The sequence below is a fragment of the Ranitomeya variabilis genome, chromosome 7 (genome assembly GCF_051348905.1).
Source record: "Ranitomeya variabilis isolate aRanVar5 chromosome 7, aRanVar5.hap1, whole genome shotgun sequence".
Lineage (NCBI taxonomy): Eukaryota > Metazoa > Chordata > Amphibia > Anura > Dendrobatidae > Ranitomeya > Ranitomeya variabilis.
Genome location: NC_135238.1, coordinates 195,140,874 through 195,161,017, shown reverse-complemented (window position 1 = coordinate 195,161,017; position 20,144 = coordinate 195,140,874). Strand labels below are relative to the sequence as shown.

Here is a 20,144-nt window from a genome sequence, read left to right as displayed (position 1 = left end):
CATACACAAGCACCCCTGTGTACACACACACATACAGTGGGGCAAAAAAGTATTTAGTTAGTCAGCAATAGTGCAAGTTCCACCACTTAAAAAGATGAGAGGTGTCTGTAATTTACATCATAGGTAGACCTCAACTATGGGAGACAAACTGAGAAAAAAAAATCCAGAAAATCACATTGTCTGTTTTTTTATCATTTTATTTGCATTTTATGGTGGAAAATAAGTATTTGGTCAGAAACAAACAATCAAGATTTCTGGCTCTCCCAGACCTGTAACTTCTTCTTTAAGAGTCTCCTCTTTCCTCCACTCATTACCTGTAGTAATGGCACCTGTTTAAACTTGTTATCAGTATAAAAAGACACCTGTGCACACCCTCAAACAGTCTGACTCCAAACTCCACTATGGTGAAGACCAAAGAGCTGTCAAAGGACACCAGAAACAAAATTGTAGCCCTGCACCAGGCTGGGAAGACTGAATCTGCAATAGCCAACCAGCTTGGAGTGAAGAAATCAACAGTGGGAGCAATAATTAGAAAATGGAAGACATACAAGACCACTGATAATCTCCCTCGATCTGGGGCTCCACGCAAAATCCCACCCCGTGGGGTCAGAATGATCACAAGAACGGTGAGCAAAAATCCCAGAACCACGCGGGGGGACCTAGTGAATGAACTGCAGAGAGCTGGGACCAATGTAACAAGGCCTACCATAAGTAACACACTACGCCATCATGGACTCAGATCCTGCAGTGCCAGACGTGTCCCACTGCTTAAGCCAGTACATGTCCGGGCCCGTCTGAAGTTTGCTAGAGAGCATTTGGATGATCCAGAGGAGTTTTGGGAGAATGTCCTATGGTCTGATGAAACCAAACTGGAACTGTTTGGTAGAAACACAACTTGTCGTGTTTGGAGGAAAAAGAATACCGAGTTGCATCCATCAAACACCATACCTACTGTAAAGCATGGTGGTGGAAACATCATGCTTTGGGGCTGTTTCTCTGCAAAGGGGCCAGGACGACTGATCCGGGTACATGAAAGAATGAATGGGGCCATGTATCGTGAGATTTTGAGTGCAAACCTCCTTCCATCAGCAAGGGCATTGAAGTTGAAACGTGGCTGGGTCTTTCAACATGACAATGATCCAAAGCACACCGCCAGGGCAACGAAGGAGTGGCTTCGTAAGAAGCATTTCAAGGTCCTGGAGTGGCCTAGCCAGTCTCCAGATCTCAATCCTATAGAAAACCTTTGGAGGGAGTTGAAAGTCCGTGTTGCCAAGCGAAAAGCCAAAAACATCACTGCTCTAGAGGAGATCTGCATGGAGGAATGGGCCAACATACCAATAACAGTGTGTGGCAACCTTGTGAAGACTTACAGAAAACGTTTGACCTCTGTCATTGCCAACAAAGGATAGATTACAAAGTATTGAGATGAAATTTTGTTTCTGACCAAATACTTATTTTCCACCATAATATGCAAATAAAATGATAAAAAAACAGACAATGTGATTTTCTGGATTTTTTTTTCTCAGTTTGTCTCCCATAGTTGAGGTCTACCTATGATGTAAATTACAGACGCCTCTCATCTTTTTAAGTGGTGGAACTTGCACTATTGCTGACTGACTAAATACTTTTTTGCCCCACTGTATATATATATATATAGGGAGAGAGAGAGAGAGATAAACAGCAGCACTGGATGGGTGCATGACTCCCCCAAAGAAACTGGCAAAGTTTCCTATCAAATATATAAAAATCCAAAAAAGGGAAGCAGCACATCCAAAATAGTGAAAAAGTAAGCATCCTCTATTCATCAACACCAGCTACATTTCAGCTCTCTGTATGGAGCCTTTCTTAAAGGAAACCTGTCACCAAAAAAATGGCGCCATCCCCATGACTGAAACAGAGACGCTGCCGGGGGCAATAAAGTTCATTTTCTCCTGCAGAGTTACCCTAAATGCAGGCGCTATTCAGCATACTAACGCTATTAAACTGCAGATAAACCCCATATCTACAGGTTAATAGCGTTTTTTTCTGGTGACAGGTTCCCTTTAAGAAGATAATGCTTGAGAAAGGCTCCACAGAGAGAGATGAAACCGGTGGTGGTGAATGATACTTACTTTTTCACTATTTTGGATGTACTGCCTAATTTTTGGGATTTATATATACAGGTGCTTCTCACAAAATTAGAATATCATCAAAAAGTTATTTTATTTCAGTTCTTCAATACAAAAAGTGAAACTCATGTATTTTATAGAGTCATTACAAACAGAGTGATCAATTTCATGTGTTTATTTCTGTTAATGTTGATGATTATGGCTTACAGCCAATGAAAACCCAAAAGTCATTATCTCAGTAAATTAGAATACTTTATAACACCAGCTTAAATCTGAACTGTTGGCCTATTGAAATGTATGTTCAGTAAATGCAGTCAATACTTGGTCGGGGCTTGTTTGGCATCAATTACTGCATCAATGTGGCGTGGCATGGAGGTGGTCATCCTGTGGCAGTGCTGAGGAGTTATGGAAGCCCAGGTTGCTTTGATAGCAGCCTTCAGCTCATCTGCATTGATGGGACTGATGTCCCTCATCTTCCTCTTGACAATACCCTATAGATTCTCTATGGGGTTAATGTCAAGCGAGTTGGCTGCCCAATCAAGCACAGTTTTTAAACCAGGTATTGGTACTTTTGGCAGTGTGGACAGGTGCCAAGTCCTGCTGGAGAATGAAATTTCCGTCTCCAATAAGCTTGTTGGCAGAGGGACGCATGAAGTGCTGTAATATTTCCTGGTACACGGTGCTGCGCTGACTTTGGTCTTGATAAAACACAGTGGACCTACACCAGCAGATGACATGGCTCCCCAAAGCATCACTGAGTGTGGAAACTTCACACTAGACCTCCAGCAGCTTGGATTGTGGCCTCTACACTCTTCCTCCAGACTCTGGGACCCTGATTTCCAAATGAAATGCAAAATTTACTTTAACCTGAAAACAACACCTTGGATCACTGAGCAATAGTCCAGTTCTTTTTCTCCTTGGCCCAGGTAAGATGCTTCTGGCGTTGTCTATTGGCCATGAGTGGCTTGACACAAGGAATGCGACACTTGTAGCCCATGTCCTGGATGCGTCTGTGTGTGGTGGCTCTTGAAGCAATGACTCCGGCAGCAGTCCACTCCTGAATCTCAACCAAATTTTTGAATGGCCTTATCTTAACAATCCTTTCATGGCTGCGGTTATCCCGGTTGCTTGTGCACCTTCTTCCACCACAGTTTTTCCTTCCACTCAACTTTCCATTAATATGCTTGGATTCAGCACTCTGTGAACAGCCAGGTTCTTTAGCAATGACCTTTTTTGGCTTACCCTCCTTGTGGAGTGTGTCATTGACTGCCTTCTGGACATCTGTCAAGTCAGCAGTCTTCCCCATAATTTTGTAACCTACTGTAAGAGACTAAGGGACATTTTTTTGAAATGTTTACTTTTAGGAAGCCTTTGCAGGTGTTTTTTGATAACACTGGTCTACAAAAAAAAATTCTGGCATGGACTTTAAGAACAGTTTTAGACTAATTTGAGGGTGCTGAATTCAAATCTGATCTTATAATTTCTCTATCACATCACGTTTACATCACGTGTTTGTGCTATAGGTATATAGCGCATTTTCAAGAATTCCATGATAAATATAAGTAGGGTATGAAAAGTGCTGGTTTATACGGTTCACTAAGATAAATTTAGTTTTCATTTAGTCTCCCAATAAATGTGAGAATATCTTTGTTTTCTTTGAACATGCATAATTCCCATTTGTTATGATAACACCCTTGTTTTCTGTGCTACTGGGACAGTAGAGCTACAGCAGAGCATTGGGTGAAAACTGAATGGCCTCAGCAACAGAGTTTGGCACCTGGCAATAAGAATGTCATCCATGATCCTCTAATGGATAGGAAGGACATTGTCTTTCCACCCTTACACATAAAACTTGGATTGATGAAGCAGTTCGTCAAAGCTCTCAATCACAGTGGAGAATGCTTTAACTATATATGTTCAACTTTTTCTCGTCTTAGTGAAGAGAAGAAAAAGGCTGGAATATTTGATGGACTTCAAATAAGAACACTAATGAGAGACCCAAATTTTATCACATCAATGAATGAGACAGAAGAAAGAGCTTGGAATGCATTTTGTAATGTGGTGCAGAATTTTCTAGGGAATAAGAAAGCAGACAACTATGAAGAGATTGTGGAAGAGCTACTAATGAGTCTGCAAAATCTTGGCTGTAGAATGAGTATCAAGATTGACTATTTACACAGCCATTTGGACTTTTATCCAGAGAACCTTGTGGATGTGAGCGAGGAACAAGGGGAGCGTTTTCATCAGGACATTAAAACAATGGAAGAACGGTATCAAGGTCGGTGGGACTCACATATGATGGCTGACTATTGCTGGAGCTTGATGAGAGACAACCCAGAAGCTGTACATCACAGATCAGCCAAGAAAAGAAAGTTCAAATAACAGCCATTTGTCATTCATCTGTGTGCCATATATATGTGTTTTTATATTTTTTAGTTTAATTCTGTAAATATATTTGATTTACTGTACATAGACTTTGTAATCTTTGTTATTCCTTGATTAAAAATATACAATGTAGTATCGAAAATCATGTGTTTTTATCATAAAACATTAGATAGGAGTAATGTTCATCAAAAATTGAAAATATCTCGAAATCCTGATGTGGTAGCCAAAAACGGAGTTGATATTCGTAATCAGCAGCCAAAATTGACTTAAAATATGTTTTAAAACCTTTTGCCAGAAAAATTGCGTTGACCAGTGTAATTATTCTAATTTACTGAGATAATGACTTTTTGGGTTTTCATTGGCTGTAAGCCATAATCATCAACATTAACAGAAATAAACACTTGAAATAGATCACTCTGTTTGTAATGACTCTATATAATATAAGAATCTACTATATAATTGTCTAAGGGTTACTTCCGTCTGTCTGTCCTTCTGTCTGTTGTGTCACAGATATTCATTGGTCGCGGCCTCTGTCTGTCATGGAATCCAAGTCGCTGATTGGTCTCGCCAGCTGCCTGTCATGGCGCCCGCTCTCACTCCCCACAGTCACCACTCACACAGGGTTAATGCCAGCGGTAACGGACCGCGTTATGCCGTGGGTAACTCACTCCGTTACCGCCGCTATTAACCCTGTGTGACCAAGTTTTTACTATTGATGCTGCCTATGCAGCGTCAATAGTAAAAAGATCTAATGTTAAAAATAATTTAAAAAAAATTATTATTATATACTCACTTTCCGCCACCTTTCCCGCTTCTCGCGACGCTCCAGTGACTGCTGCATGCAAGCGGCAGGTTCCGGTGGCAAGAATGGTATGCGAGAAGGACCTGCCATGACGTCACGGTCATGTGACTGCGACGTCATCACAGGTCCTGCGCTCATACCTACCCTGGGACCGGAAGCTGCCAAGTGCACCGCACACAGGTGACAGTACTACAATGGGCCCTCAGAAGGTGAGTATATGTTTATTTTTTATTTTAAGTCTGTATACTACGTGGCTCTGTGCTGTATACTACGTCGCTGTGCAATATACTACGTGGCTGGGCAATATACTATGTTACTGGGCAATATACTACGTGACTGGGCAATATACTACGTAGCTGGGCAATATACTACATTGCTGGGCAATATACTACGTTGCTGGGCAATATACTACGTTGCTGGGCAATATACTACGTGGCTGGGCAATATACTACGTGGCTGGGCAATATACTACGTGGCTGGGCAATATACCGTATATACTCGAGTATAAGCCGACCCGAGTATAAGCCGACCCCCATAATTTTGCCACAAAAAACTGGGAAAACTTATTGACTCGAGTATAAGCCTAGGGTGGAAAATGCAGCAGGTACCGGTGAATTTCAAAATTAGAAATAGATACTCCATACCGTTCATTATGGCCCCATAGATGCTCCACATAAAGCTGTGCCATATATACAATGCTCTGCACCGTTGCCCCATAGATACTCCACATAAAGCTGTGCCATATATACAATGCTCTGCACCGTTGCCCCATAGATAGCTGTGCCATATATATAATGCTCTGCACCGTTGCCCCATAGCTGTGCCATATAGTGCTCTGCACCATTTCCCCATAGCTGTGCCATATAGTGCTCTGCACCGTTGCCCCATAGCTCTGCCATATAGTGCTCTGCACCGTTGCCTCATAGCTGTGCCATATAGTGCTCTGCACCGTTGCCCCATAGCTGTGCCATATAGTGCTCTGCACCGTTGCCCCATAGCTGTGCCATATAGTGTTCTGCACCGTTGCCCCATAGCTGTGCCATATAGTGCTCTGCGCTGTTGCCCCATAGCTGTGCCATATAGTGCTCTGCACCGTTGCCCCATAGCTCTGCCATATAGTGCTCTGCACCGTTGCCCCATAGATGCTCCACATAAATCTGTGCTGCTGCTGCTGCAATAAAAAAAACAAAACACATACTCACCTCTCTTGCTTGCAGCTCCTCGGCGCCATCTTCCCGGCGTCTCTCCGCACTGACTGATCAGGCAGAGGGCGGCGCGCACACTATATGCGTCATCGCGCCCTCTGACCTGCACAGTCAGTGCAGAGAGATGCCGGGAAGATGGCGCGACGCCCGGCGTGTGGAATGAGGACAGGTGAATATGTCATACTTACCTGTTCCCTGCGTCCCGCTCCTTCCCCCTGCCGCAGCCTCTTTCTCTATCAGCGGTCACCGGCACCGCTTCATTAGAGAAATGAATAGGCGGCTCCGCCCCGGGGAAGAGGCTGCGGCACCCGGAGACAGTGGGACGTGCAGGGGGGGCGCCAGGAGCCCCGGAAGCAGGTAAGTATATGACAGTCCTCACCCGCCGACCCCACCACCGATCATGACTCGAGTATAAGCCGAGAGGGGCACTTTCGGCCCAAAAATTTGGGCTGAAAATCTCGGCTTATACTCGAGTATATACGGTACTACGTCGCTGGGCAATATACTACGTGGCTGGGCAATATACTACGTGGCTGGGCAATAAACTACGTGGCTGGGCAATATACTACGTGACTGGGCAATATACTACGTGGCTGGGCAATATACTACGTGGCTGGGCAATATACTACGTCGCTGGGCAATATACTACGTGGCTGGGCAATATACTACGTCGCTGGGCAATAAACTACGTGGCTGGGCAATATACTACGTGACTGGGCAATATACTACGTGGCTGGGCAATATACTACGTGACTGGGCAATATACTACGTGGCTGGGCAATATACTACATGGCTGGGCAATATACTACGTGGACATGCATATTCTAGAATACCCGATGCGTTAGAATCGGGCCACCATCTAGTGTAATATATGAATTTCACTTTTTGTATCGAAGAACTGAAATAAATTAACTTTTTGATGATATTCTAATTTTGTGAGAAGCACTTGTATATAGGAGAGAGATATATGTGATAGACAGATAGATAGATGATAGATAGATAGATAGATAGATAGATAGATAGATAGATAGATATAGAAAAAGAAAACAAAAAGCAGCACCAAAAGAAAACAAAGGGTGCAAAAAATCCATCCAGGTATGTACCAAACCTCATGCTGTTATCCAGAAAAATGAAGGCAGCACTCCAATCGAAAAAATAAATGTGGTTTATTGGCCCATATGCGATGTTTCTTGAGAAAGGTGCACATCCTGGACTGAAACGTCGCACATGGGCCAATAAACCACATTTATTTTTTCTATTGGAGTGCTGCCTTCATTTTTCTGGATAATAGATAGATAGATAGATAGATAGATAGATAGATAGATAGATAGATAGATAGGTAGACAAAAAATAGAACAGCACCAATATCTTAGAAATGAAGTAGGGTGCAAAACCTTGCAAGTAAATATACAGTTACAAAATAGACTAAAAATAAAAAATATACTACAAAATTAGCAAAAAAGAAAAAGGATCTTTAATAGTCCATATGGCGTGCCAGACCACATGGGCTATTTTTATTTTTGCCAATTTTGGAGTACTGCCTATTTTTTATTTTTTATCTATTTTGTAACTAGATAGATAGATAGATAGATAGATAGATAGATAGATAGATAGATAGATAGATAGATAGGTATGGGATAGATAGATAATAGATAGCTAAAAATCAAAATAAAACATGACTCAGCACACGCTTAACCAAGAAGCAGGTGATAAGTGCCAGCCTGCAGGTTACAGCCCAATAACAAAATAATATACGGTAAATGCAAAGATAGCATACTATAGTAATATGAAAAAGTGAACAAACTTCTAATACTTCATGTGTGCAAAAAAGCAACTTTTCAGCTCCAAAAAGCCTTTGTCAATTTTTTTTTTAAATATCAGATAGATAGATAGACGTGTCAATAGAGTATATATATATATATATATATATATATATATATACACACATATATACATAGGGGATGCTTGTGTAGCACACATTGTTTACTCATATTCTATACATATAACAGACTGCTGTAAGTAAAGTTCCATTCTCATCCATCACTGTTTTGCTAGTTATTAGCTCATGTGCCTGCCTTTTCTATTCTAGGTAGTATCTTCATTCATACTGCAGTCACAATGATATAAAGAAGGGATATACTGGCGTTTGTGCTTTACCTGCCCCAGTATTTACCTCTTACATCTCCTGACGTGCAGTAATAATATTTGCACCGTAGCCCTATAATAAGGCTGAATGCCTGTGTACCGTGCAGGATGTGGGCGCTGCGGAGGGCGGCTCAATGATCCCATCCTTCACACTGAAGCCACCGTTTTCCCCGCGGGCTCGGGGCTGCGGCCAGTGCACAGGGCATTCATTGGGTCGGACTCTTATTATTCCTGACAGATCCCATCTCGCACTTTGCTCCCCGCTTTGTGTCACACAGCATGTGACTCCCGATTAACGCCATGGGATTGATTTCCCCATCTGCCGGGGATGCCTGCGTGCGAGACACAGCGAGGGCGCACAAGTGGAAGTGGGTGACAGAATGTGACACAGAGTGGAAGTAAATATGCAAAGCCAACCTGTCATTAAAGGGGAGGTTTAAAGGTGCCAATGTCCTACCTTTGCTGGCTGTTAGCAGTATGGACAGGTTGGAGAGGCTGGTACTTGTAGTGTCAGTTGCTGCAGAAGTAGTAGTTGTGTTTGTTGATGTCCTTCACCCGGATCTTGCTCCTTACTCAGCCCAGTCTGTTTCCTTCTGGTCCTCCAGACAGCACAACATGGGTTAACTCCTGATTTCCACCCACAGAATATTGACATGAAACATTTCAGTGTAGTTAGAGAGTCCCATCAGTGACTAATAAAACCATGAGCAGACTATATGGCTTTAGAAAAAAAAAATATATAAAAAAAAAATTAAATAAATGGAATAAAAATCATCCACGATGCTAAATAATCCAACATCTCCCAAGAAGTTTTACCACACGCACTGATGTAACAGCTCCATCTGGGCTCTGAGGGATGCTGTCAGCTCCTGCTCCTTCCTCTCTGCCATCACATGGGGCAAGGCTTATCACAGGAGGCTGGGGAAGAGGGAAAGTTCAAATGTTTGCCAGGCAGCACAGCAAGGGTTAATCCCCGAGTCCAACCCACAAGACAGGTAGCCACTGCAAGGAAGCCCACAGTCAACACTCCTCTGCCATCTCCCCCAGCCTCCTGGCTCTCATCTAGTGCCATAGACACACAGAGAGACTAGAGGCAGCAAGTCAGGGCACAGGAGGCACTGCAGGCAGGGGACAAGTCTGGAGGTGGAAGCTTCCCCTCACAGGAAGAGATTTACCTTTATAAAGCAGCAGGGCTGACAGGAAGGAGGCTGTGTGCTCCTGGGTGCAGGGTCCTGGGCTGCCCAGCATCGTACTGTGCCTGGCAGGTTAGCAGCAACAATGCTCCTGCTCGATAGCCATGGAATTTTTTTCTGAGGCTAGCTACCCCTAGTGGCCATCTACAGCAATAACCAGTAACTTACTATGTTACATCTCATTCTCTACATGTTACAATTACAAGAGACACTTTCTCCAAGGGTCAAATACTAAAGAAACAAGTACAACTCCAAGAAAATGTGGAGTATTACTATAGTAGGTTAGGGCTACATGGAGGCAAGCTGTAGTGTGACTTTACAATTAGATAGATAGATAGACAGACAGACAGATAGATATGGGATAGATAGATCGATAGAGATGGGACAGATAGATAGTAGATAGATAATAGATAGATAGACAGATATGAGATAGATAGATAGATAGATAGATAGATAGATAGATAGATAGATAGATGATAGATATGGGATAGAGATAGATGATAGCTAGAAAGATGAATAGATACTGTATATAGACAGATTAATAGATAGATAGATAGATAGATAGATAGATAGATAGATAGACAGACAGACAGATAGATATGGGATAGATAGATCGATAGAGATGGGACAGATAGATAGTAGATAGATAGATAATAGATAGATAGACAGATATGAGATAGATAGATAGATAGATAGATAGATAGATAGATAGATAGATAGATAGATAGATAGATGAGAGATATGGGATAGAGATAGATGATAGCTAGAAAGATGAATAGATACTGTATATAGACAGATTAATAGATAGATAGACAAACAGATAGATATTAAAGCTAGATATTAGATAGATGATAGATAGATGGCTAGGAAGATAAGGGATAGATATTGGGCGGCGCTCATAGCTATCCAGCAATGACAACCACGGGTGTCTGCTGCAGACCCCGGGTTGTTGTGACAACCCATCGGCGACCAGCGGTCATGTGACACGAGTACTGATGGGCAGGACTAGTGGCGCACTTCTGGAACTAACGTGTTAAATGCTGCTGTCAGAGATTGTATGGCATTTAACATGCTAACAGCCAAGGGTGGATCACAGCTGTTAGGGGTACATGTCAGCTGATGTGCCTGAAAAGTTGTGGGGCCGGAGCCCACAGCAAACAGGGGTAGGCCAGCTTAGACGTAACTATATGTTTAAGGTGGTAAAGGGGCTAAAGGACTTTATTCTGGGGGTGTCTGTTTTTTTATACAATATGACTATGGGGTTAGCAATGGGGGCGTCTTATAGATGCCTCTCCATTACTAAGTTGTGGGCTTGATGTCATCTGACAATATAAAGGTGACATCAACCCCTCAACTATTACTCAACATGCCACTGTACCAGGACAAGTGGGAAGAGTCAGGCAAAGTGCCAGAATTGGCGCCTCTAATACATGTGCCTTTTCTGGGACAGCTGTGGGCTGCTATTTTTAGGATGGGTGGCCAATATAGTTCAGACATTTTCATCTGCCCCCAGCCGTCGGCTTTCCCTTTGCTGGTTACAAAAATGCTCAGTAGGATCTACACGCTTACAGTGCTATCGTTCCTTTAAATGTGCAGTGACAGTGCTCTCCCATAAGTAGGTGGTGTGCATCAACTTGAGCCAGCTTTAAAAGATCTTGGATTATAACATCAGAGGTGTAGGCCAGGTTACCATAATAACTTGGCGTGGATTAGCACAGAGAAAGCTGACCATAAAGGAAGCCAAGTCCAGTGCTGGACAGGTGAGTTATGATGTTGTATGAGGTTTAAAAAAATATTAAGTTTTCCTATGAAAAACAACAGCACTCATCCTCAGGTACGGGACTTTACGATCAGTCCCCATATGCAGTAGTACATTTTTTTCAGCTTTTTCATATTCCACAAATTATAGAGGTTATCTTGGACTTTAATATTGTTGGCTTATCTTTAGAATGGGCCTTCAATATCTGATCGTTGGGTGTGTGACTCCTGGCAGCCTTGACACTCAACTGTTCCCGGAGGCGGTGGCAGATGGAACTGCTCAGTTACGGAGTTGCACATCTCCATTGACTGTATAGTCGGCGCGGCTGGGTACTGCACATCCACTCCTTATTCAAATCAGTAGGGGGCGGATATGCAGTACCCGGCAGTGGTCACTAGTCCATCGTCGGAGCTGTGCGGCTCCATAATTGAGCAGTTCTGGCCTCCTTCACCAGGAACCGCTGATCGGCAGAGGTGTTGGGTGTGGCACCCCCACCGGTCAGACATTGATGACCTATCCTAAGAATGGACCATAAATGTTAAAGTCCAGGACAACCCCTTTATGTTAGTACATGCCACAGTATAAAGACCAAATCATACTCATGGTTAAGACTTCTGTATACAATAGAATCAGTGAACAGTAGGTCATATAACGGAAACGTGCAGTAATTGTGAAGACAGCATTTTCGGCACATGGGTTTATTTTATTGACAGGGACATATCATCCCCCAGGGCATCACTACAGAGAGAGCTGTGTCCACTCTTTGGGATACATGTGTAGAATCCATATAAAGGCTAATCATCAGAAGGTTAATTCAGGATCTGCACATTTGCAAACTATGATGAGGGGAGAGATAACATTCACAATACATTCTAGTAATTCTAGTAATCCTGAGAATTAAAAATGTACCAAGATTTAAAATATGACTTTGATATATATAAATATAATAATAATAACAGTATAAAAATACTGTGTTTTACATGACCTGGGGATTACTATTTATTGATGATAAACTATACAGGGCAATGGAAATAGGAGATTATTTTCCAATTATGCTTGAAGCTACTGTAGCCATAAATGCAATGATTCCACCAATCACCCTTGATAAATGTCCCAAAGAATACTAAAATGGTGACAAATATGGTCCAAAAATATAATTGGACTCATAATTTTTATTTATTTTTGCGCATGTGATAAATTGATTGATTTTAATTATTATTTTGATCAGATTTTCCTCCGTTTTTCTTTAGTCTTTGATCAGTGTCAGTTTTTAGCCCCAGTGTTTCATCAGTTTTTCGCGCTTACAAAATAAGAAACAGATGTAGGTTTCCTAACTTTTATCAGTGAGAAATGGACATGGCATGGATGGTATTCGAGTGCTGTCCTTGATTTTCACGGACCTATAGACTTACATTGGTGAGTTTGATCCATGATAAGGACCAAAAACAGAGATTTATCTCTATTTTGTTATTTTTTTTGCACATGTTTGGCAACTAAAACATATAACATGGTTCCTAAATGTTTAGAATATCCACAGCACACACACGTGCAAGCAGATAATTACTGGTATTCAAACACAAGTGAGCAAGTACGAGTAATTATCAGCTTGCATTAATTGGCTTCTACTTACGGTAGTTGTAGAAACACTTATAATTGAATCATATTAGGTCATAAAGTATACATAATATAGAAACACCAAAGAAAACATACTTTATATCCAGACCAAAGAAAGTATAAAACTATGTTTTATTTATTTAAACAAGTCATAAAACCAAGCCATAAAATGACATAACATACAAACATGAAAGAGGGTAAAAAACACAGATGATGCAAATTGGTGAAAAACCCGGAAAAGATGTATAAAGGTAAAGTACATAATAATTATCATGTGATCCAAATAGAATAATTTATCATTAACATAAAAAGGCAATCGAAATATCAGTTTTTTGTACCACAGGTGTATCCTTTAGACAGCAATTCATGACATAGTAAACAGGGGGCTATATATAGAATACACATAGTAAATTTGTATAACAAATATATAATCGGCTAATTCTGTCTGTTTGTCTGTAACGGAAATCCCGCGTTGCTAATTGGTCGCCACAAAGTTCACTCACGTTTACTGAACAAGTTCTGTCAGTCACAGTGCCACGCAGTTCAGTCACGTTTACTGAACAAGTTCTGTCAGTCACAGTGCCACGTAGTTCACTCACGTTTACTGAACAAGTTCTGTCAGTCACAGTGTGATATAGTTCAGTCACGTTTACTGAACACGTTCTGTCAGTCACAGTGCCACGTAGTTCACTCACGTTTACTGAACAAGTTCTGTCAGTCACAGTGCCACGCAGTTCAGTCACGTATACTAAACAAGTTCTGTCAGTCACAGTGACACGTAGTTCAGTCACGTTTACTGAACAAGATCTGTCAGTCACAGTGTGATGTAGTTCAGTCACGTTTACTGAACAAGTTCTGTCAATCACAGTGCGACATAGTTCACTCACGTTTACTGAACACGTTCTGTCAGTCACAGTGCGACATAGTTCACTCACGTTTACTGAACACGTTCAGTCAGTCAATGTGGTGTACAAAAATATTTTGGACTGATATTGTTAACAAATATATTATAGTGTCGATGTACTTCTTTCACTCTATGATTTAATTAACCCCTTCATGACCGTGGGATTTTTCATTTTTCCATGTTCGTTTTTCGCTCCCCTCCTTCCCAGAGCCATAACTTTTTTATTTTTCCGTCAATTTGGCCATGTGAGGGCTTATTTTTTGCGGGACGAGTTGTACTTTTGAAAGACGTCATTGGTTTTACCATGTCATGTACTAGAAAACGGGGAAAAAAATCCAAGTGCAGTGAAATTGCAAAAAAAGTGCAATCCCACACTTGTTTTTTGCTTGCCTATTTTGCTAGGTTCACTAAATGCTAAAACTAACCTGCCATCATGATTCTCCAGGTCAGTACGAGTTCATAGACACCTCACATGTCTAGGTTATGTTTTACCTAAGTGGTGAAAAAAAATTCCAAACTTTGCAAAAAAACAAAAAAAAAATTGCGCCATTTTCCGATACTCGTAGCGTCTCCATTTTTCGTGATCTGGGGTCAGGTGAGGGCTTATTTTTTGTGTGCCGAGCTGGCGTTTTTAATTATAGCATTTTGGTGCAGATACGTTCTTTTGATCGCACGTTATTGCATTTTAATGCAATGTCGCAGCGACCAAAAAACGTATTTCTGGCGTTTCGTTTTTTTTTCTCATTATGCCATTTAGCGATCAGGTTAATGCTTTTTTTTATTGATAGATCTGGCGATTCTGAACGCGGCGATACCAAATATGTGTAGGTTTGATTTTTTTTTATTGATTTATTTTGATTGAGGCGAAGGGGGGGTGATTTAAACTTTTATGTTTTTTTTATTTTTTTCACATTTTTAAAAACTTTTTTTTTTCACTTTTGCCATGCTTCAATAGCCTCCATGGGAGGCTAGAAGCAGGCACAGCCCGATCGGCTCTGCTACATAACAGCGATCTGCTGTTCGCTGCTATGTAGCTGAAATGCAGGTGTGCTGTGAGCGCCGACCACAGGGTGGCGCTCACAGCTACCTGCGATCAGTAACCATAGAGGTCTCAAGGACCTCTATGGTTACCATCCTAATGCATCGCCGACCTCCGATCATGTGACCGGGGTCGGCGATGACGTCATATCCGGCCGCCCGGCCGGATGCGGTAGTTAAATGCCGCTGTCTGCGTTTGACAGCGGCATTTAACTAGTTAATAGGTGCGGGCAGATCGCGATTGCGGGCACATGTCAGCTGTTCATAACAGCTCACATGTCCCGGCTTTGATGCGGGCTCACCGCGGAGCCCTGCATCAAAGCAAGGGACCTGACGTCGGATGTACTATCCCGTCCGACGTCAGGAAGGTGTTAAATACAGTTAGATATTCATGTAATGGTTTATATATTTTGATGATCTGTTTAATAAGTTCGTTCAGTTGTGTTAAGTTCTATGAGCAATAAAATTTAATGATAATGTATATATTTTGCCCAGAAAATCCTGTGTATTCATTGCATTATTCTTAAATCTTCATAAATAAACTACATACATATTCTAGAATACCCGATGCGTTAGAATCGGGCCACTATATGGTATATATATCACAAGGCATTATTAAGAAGTCTGGTAAAAAATAAATTACACTATACTACTCACACCCTTGAAAGTACATGCTGATATAAAAGATCACATTATATATATATATATATATATATATATATATATATATATATATATATCTGCATCAATCCTAATGAATAAAGTAGTTAAACATTCAGTACCTTGACAGTATAGAAAGTCCAGGTGTCCACCACACCTGGCCCGTGTTTCGCATTGAAATTCTTCATCCAGGGGTGATATTACACTGCCCAGGTACCTATTTATGGTATCACCCACCAATAGAAGAAGAGAGGTGTTAATTCCCATGAAGACCCATTCAGGTTCAGAATACTACTGCATAGCAGTATTAATGCCGTTGACTTGACAATGATCACTTGACCAGAAAGAGAGGAGCATACCACTGTGAAAATACAGTCAAGTTACTCCAGAATCAAGCTGAAGATTTGGTTGAGATTCTTCCATCCTACCTAAAGAACATCACTGATGTTCTTAGAAAATAGGACAGTATCCAATTAGAGGCCAATATTTGCCTAGTAACATGTGATGTGAAGTCATTATATACCTCGATCTGATATCATGATGGTATTAAGGCAGTAAATTTTTCTAAGATGAAGCGGTTTGAAAGGAGATCTGTGTGATTTTCTTATCAAAAACCCTCTATTTTGTGTTGACACACAATTTTTTAATGTTCAGGCATGTCCTCTACTTGCAGCTCCAGGGGACCACAATGGGGCAGCTCTGTGTGCCCTCATATGAAAATCTTTTCCTGGGGCTGTGGTTGAGAAACATTTTTCAATATGACCTGTAGAAGGCAGCAATGGGGTCGTTGCTTGGTGGTGAAATATAGATGATGTGCTTTTGAACTGGCAGGGGACACAAGAAGAGTTACATCCCTTCAATTAACTAAATGTCAATGATCTTAATAATGAATTGACTTAGAAAAGCTGCAAGCATCTTATTGAGGTTATGGATGTCTCCATTCAGGTGGACTGCTGCGGTTATATCCAGACTGATTTATTCCATTAAAGCACATCTGCCAATACCCTGTTACATACAACCTCCCAGCATCTGAAACACCTGGTGAACAACATCCAAGGCGAGCAATTTTTGAAGGCTTTAGGGTTTAGAGATCGCGGTTGTGTCAAGAAATAAATCTGTCGGGCCTATACCAGAGCACTCTCCAGTGAAATGACTGACCTTCTGAAAAACAAATCGATCAAAGAAAATCTGACGAACTCTAAGGTACGATGCATACTGGACTTTAACTCTAGAAGCAATGATATGTACAAAATATTGGATAAAACACTGTCTAAATTCATTGATAAGACTCCGGCTGTCACTTATGGAAGGGGAAAAAGTAACATGGCCAGGTATTGTATAGTTTTTACAAAGGAGAAACTTTTCTTTTCAGCTCCAAATGTCCAGCGTGGGGATGTTCCCCTTGTTGGAAGCGTGTAGCATGCAAAAATGTGGATAAAGCAAAAGATTTTACTAATTCGGACTCCAGTGAGACCTACACCATTATTTATAACATAACTTGCACTACTAAAGCAGCTATTTATCATGCTACATGCCGATGTGGTCTTATATACAATGGTATAAGCAAGACAAGAGGAGGACCTTACTATACTTAAACATATTCCCCATCACTTCAAATTAGCCCTAACTGTGATCCAACAGGACTACACTTTAAAGGAAATGACAGTCTTACTAGGACCTCGGGGAGGCAATTAGAAATGCCTTCTAGCACCGAAGGAAACAAAATAGATCTATAAACTTAACACCATATATCCATCCGGCTTGAATGACCACATTCATACTGTTTCTGATATAATAATTTCTGGTATGTCTTTTTTTTTATGTAGGTTCCCTTCAAATATGTATATATGGACATATATATGTGTCATTATTTTGACGCTATAACTTTATTTTTGAGTCCCATTTTTTATTCCTAGTTTTTTGGTGGTCAACATTATTTATACAGTTCGTCATTTGTCACTGGTTTTATTATTTTTTAATTGTCTATTTCTCTGATCATAAAATGAGCTATTTCTGGTGTAAGACATACTTCATGTCATGGTTTGTTTGGAAGTTTTTACTGGGACCTCAGGGGTTAAGACTTTTCAGCCTCTCTCTGGCTGTATTAGGGCTTTAAATGGCCTTAGCTGGGCTCTGGTCTTTGTCAGTTATACTTCTGCCCTCGGCTGAGTAGTTTGACCCTTGAGTGCTTGTACCTTCTCTTGTATGTTATCCTGTTCCTGACCCGGTTCTGTCCCCCGTTTTTGCTGTTGTCTATTGATTCGGTACTGTTCATTTGTTTTGCCTGGTTTCTGACTTCTGCTCCGTTCTGACTACCCGTTCTGCCTGTTCCCCTGGTACTTTTGCTGCCCTCTCCTGTTTCTGACACTTGGCCTGTATTTGATTCCTCTTTTGTACCTCGCTCCTGTACCTCGCTGACCTCTCGGTATTGACCTTGGCTCTCCTGACCTTCTGCAGTTCTGTCGGTGCCTGCCATCCTCCGCTGTCTTCTCCAGGAGTGTTGCGGCTTGCTCCGCCTCCGGTTCCACCCCCTGCAGTCACGTGCCGCAGGTCCTGCATGTCAGCGGTTGCACCCTGTCCCAGTAAGCTTTCCACATGCTGCACTGCCTCACTCATGCAGGACATAGCGCAACACATGTACTGAGTGACTTTTTTCAGTCACGGTGTTCCTTACATTATAACTGACAGTCACAGTCTCCTGGCGCTGGGAGTATGGACCCCATGCAAATCCTTTCTGCACAGGTGAAGCACCTGTCTCTGATGATGTAGAAATTGACTATGGAGCAACAAGCTCTTGCTCAGACTCAGCAACTGGTATCTGATGCAGTCCAAGGAGCTTTGTCATTGGGGGTTCAGGGGGCAGGGGCTAGAGATGTTACTCTATTTCCTCCTGAACCTTCGGTTAAGTTGCCGGATACATTTGCTGGGGACAAAGTGAAATTTAGAGCCTTTAAGGAGGGCTGTAAGCTTTTTTTCATTAAGACCCTGCTCTTCTGGGGATGAAAGTCAGAGGGTGGGGGTCATAATATCTCTATTAAGGGAAGTCCCACAGGCTTGGGCTTTTTCTTTCCCTTCCACAGCCCCTGAGAGAATGTCGGTGAATGTATTTTTTGAGGCCTTGAGCATATCTACGATGAACCTGATCGTGTGCATCTGGCTGAGGACATAGTGATGAGTGTTTGTCAGGGGAAGCACAAGGCCGAGTGGTTCTGTACTGAGTTTAGATGCTGGGCCGCTGAGGATTCCTGGGATGATGCCGCCCTTTGGAACTTGTTCCGCAGGGGCCTTTTTGAACACCTGAAAGATGCCTTGTCCCTTCACCCTCCCCCTGATTCTCTAGAGGACGCCATGACCCAGGCTGTCCATATGGACTGTAGGGCTGATGCAATTAGAAACCCCATTGTTCCCCAGTGGGAGTGAAGCTGCGTCCTCATCTGAGCCAATGGAGTTGGGCGCTGCCACCCTCAAGGAGAAAGAGAAGAGACATCTTGCCATCGCGAGAAGCAGCTGTGCTTTTATTGTGGGGAGTCTGGACACTGGAAGAAGGACTGTCCCTCCTGCCCTTCATCGACCAATGCATCTGGAAATGACTAGGTCTGGGTAGTTTTCGAGGAGACTATCCACACCCTCAGGTACACTTTTCCTCATTTTCTAAAGTTTTGCTGCAAGTGGAACTTCTGATGGATGACTGTCCTTCTTTTTCTACAGCTTTTGTTGACTGCGGTTCGTCCATCAACTTGGTTGACTCTTGTTTCCTTTCTCAATGCAAGATAGGGACAGTCAAGCTTAAGTCTCCAATTAAAGTGGTGGCTGTTGACTCTTCTCCCCTCACCAAGGAAGGGATTCTCTATGTGTTGGACGTTTTTTCACTCACGGTAGGCTCTTTTCATGTTGAAAGAATAAGTTGTTTTGTCTTGTAAAATCTGCCTGCTGGGTTGGTGTTGAGGATGCCTTGGTTGCAACATCACAACCCTGTCATCAATTGGGAGACCGGGGAAATTGTTCAATGGGGGCCTATCTGTTTCAATCAATGTTATAAATCTGCATTTTTGTCTGAACCTGTCAGGTCTGTCTCTGTGTCATCTGCCGGTCTGAAGGGTATTCCGGAGTACCTGAAGGACTTCGAAGACGTGTTCTCTGAAAGCGAGGCTGAGATTTTACCGCCACATAGACCCTTTGATTGTGCCATTGAATTGGTTCCTGGGGCTAAGTTGACTAAAGCCCGTCTGTTCAACTTGTACGGTCCTTAGGGTTTGGCCATGAAGGAGTATATTGCAGAAAGCCTCCACAAGGGGCATATACATCCTTCTTTCTCTCCAGTGGCTGCCAGA

The 20,144-nt window shown here is 42.1% G+C and overlaps 1 protein-coding gene across 2 annotated transcripts in view; it reads right to left on the bottom strand.

Moving 5' to 3' along the window:
* The window catches only part of ZNF385B (zinc finger protein 385B), a 782,871-nt gene extending 772,935 nt beyond the window's left edge, over nt 1-9,936 (bottom strand). Inside the window, exons 1-2 of one of the 2 annotated variants that reach the window (XM_077272602.1) lie at nt 9,821-9,936; nt 9,103-9,563 (exon numbers count right to left, since the gene is read on the bottom strand). The gene's annotated coding sequence lies outside the window, so the exon portion shown is untranslated. Of the gene's footprint in view, nt 1-9,102 lie in introns of both variants that reach the window. The other variant, XM_077272601.1, reaches the window with a different exon arrangement.
* Between the last annotated feature and the right edge of the window lie 10,208 nt (nt 9,937-20,144).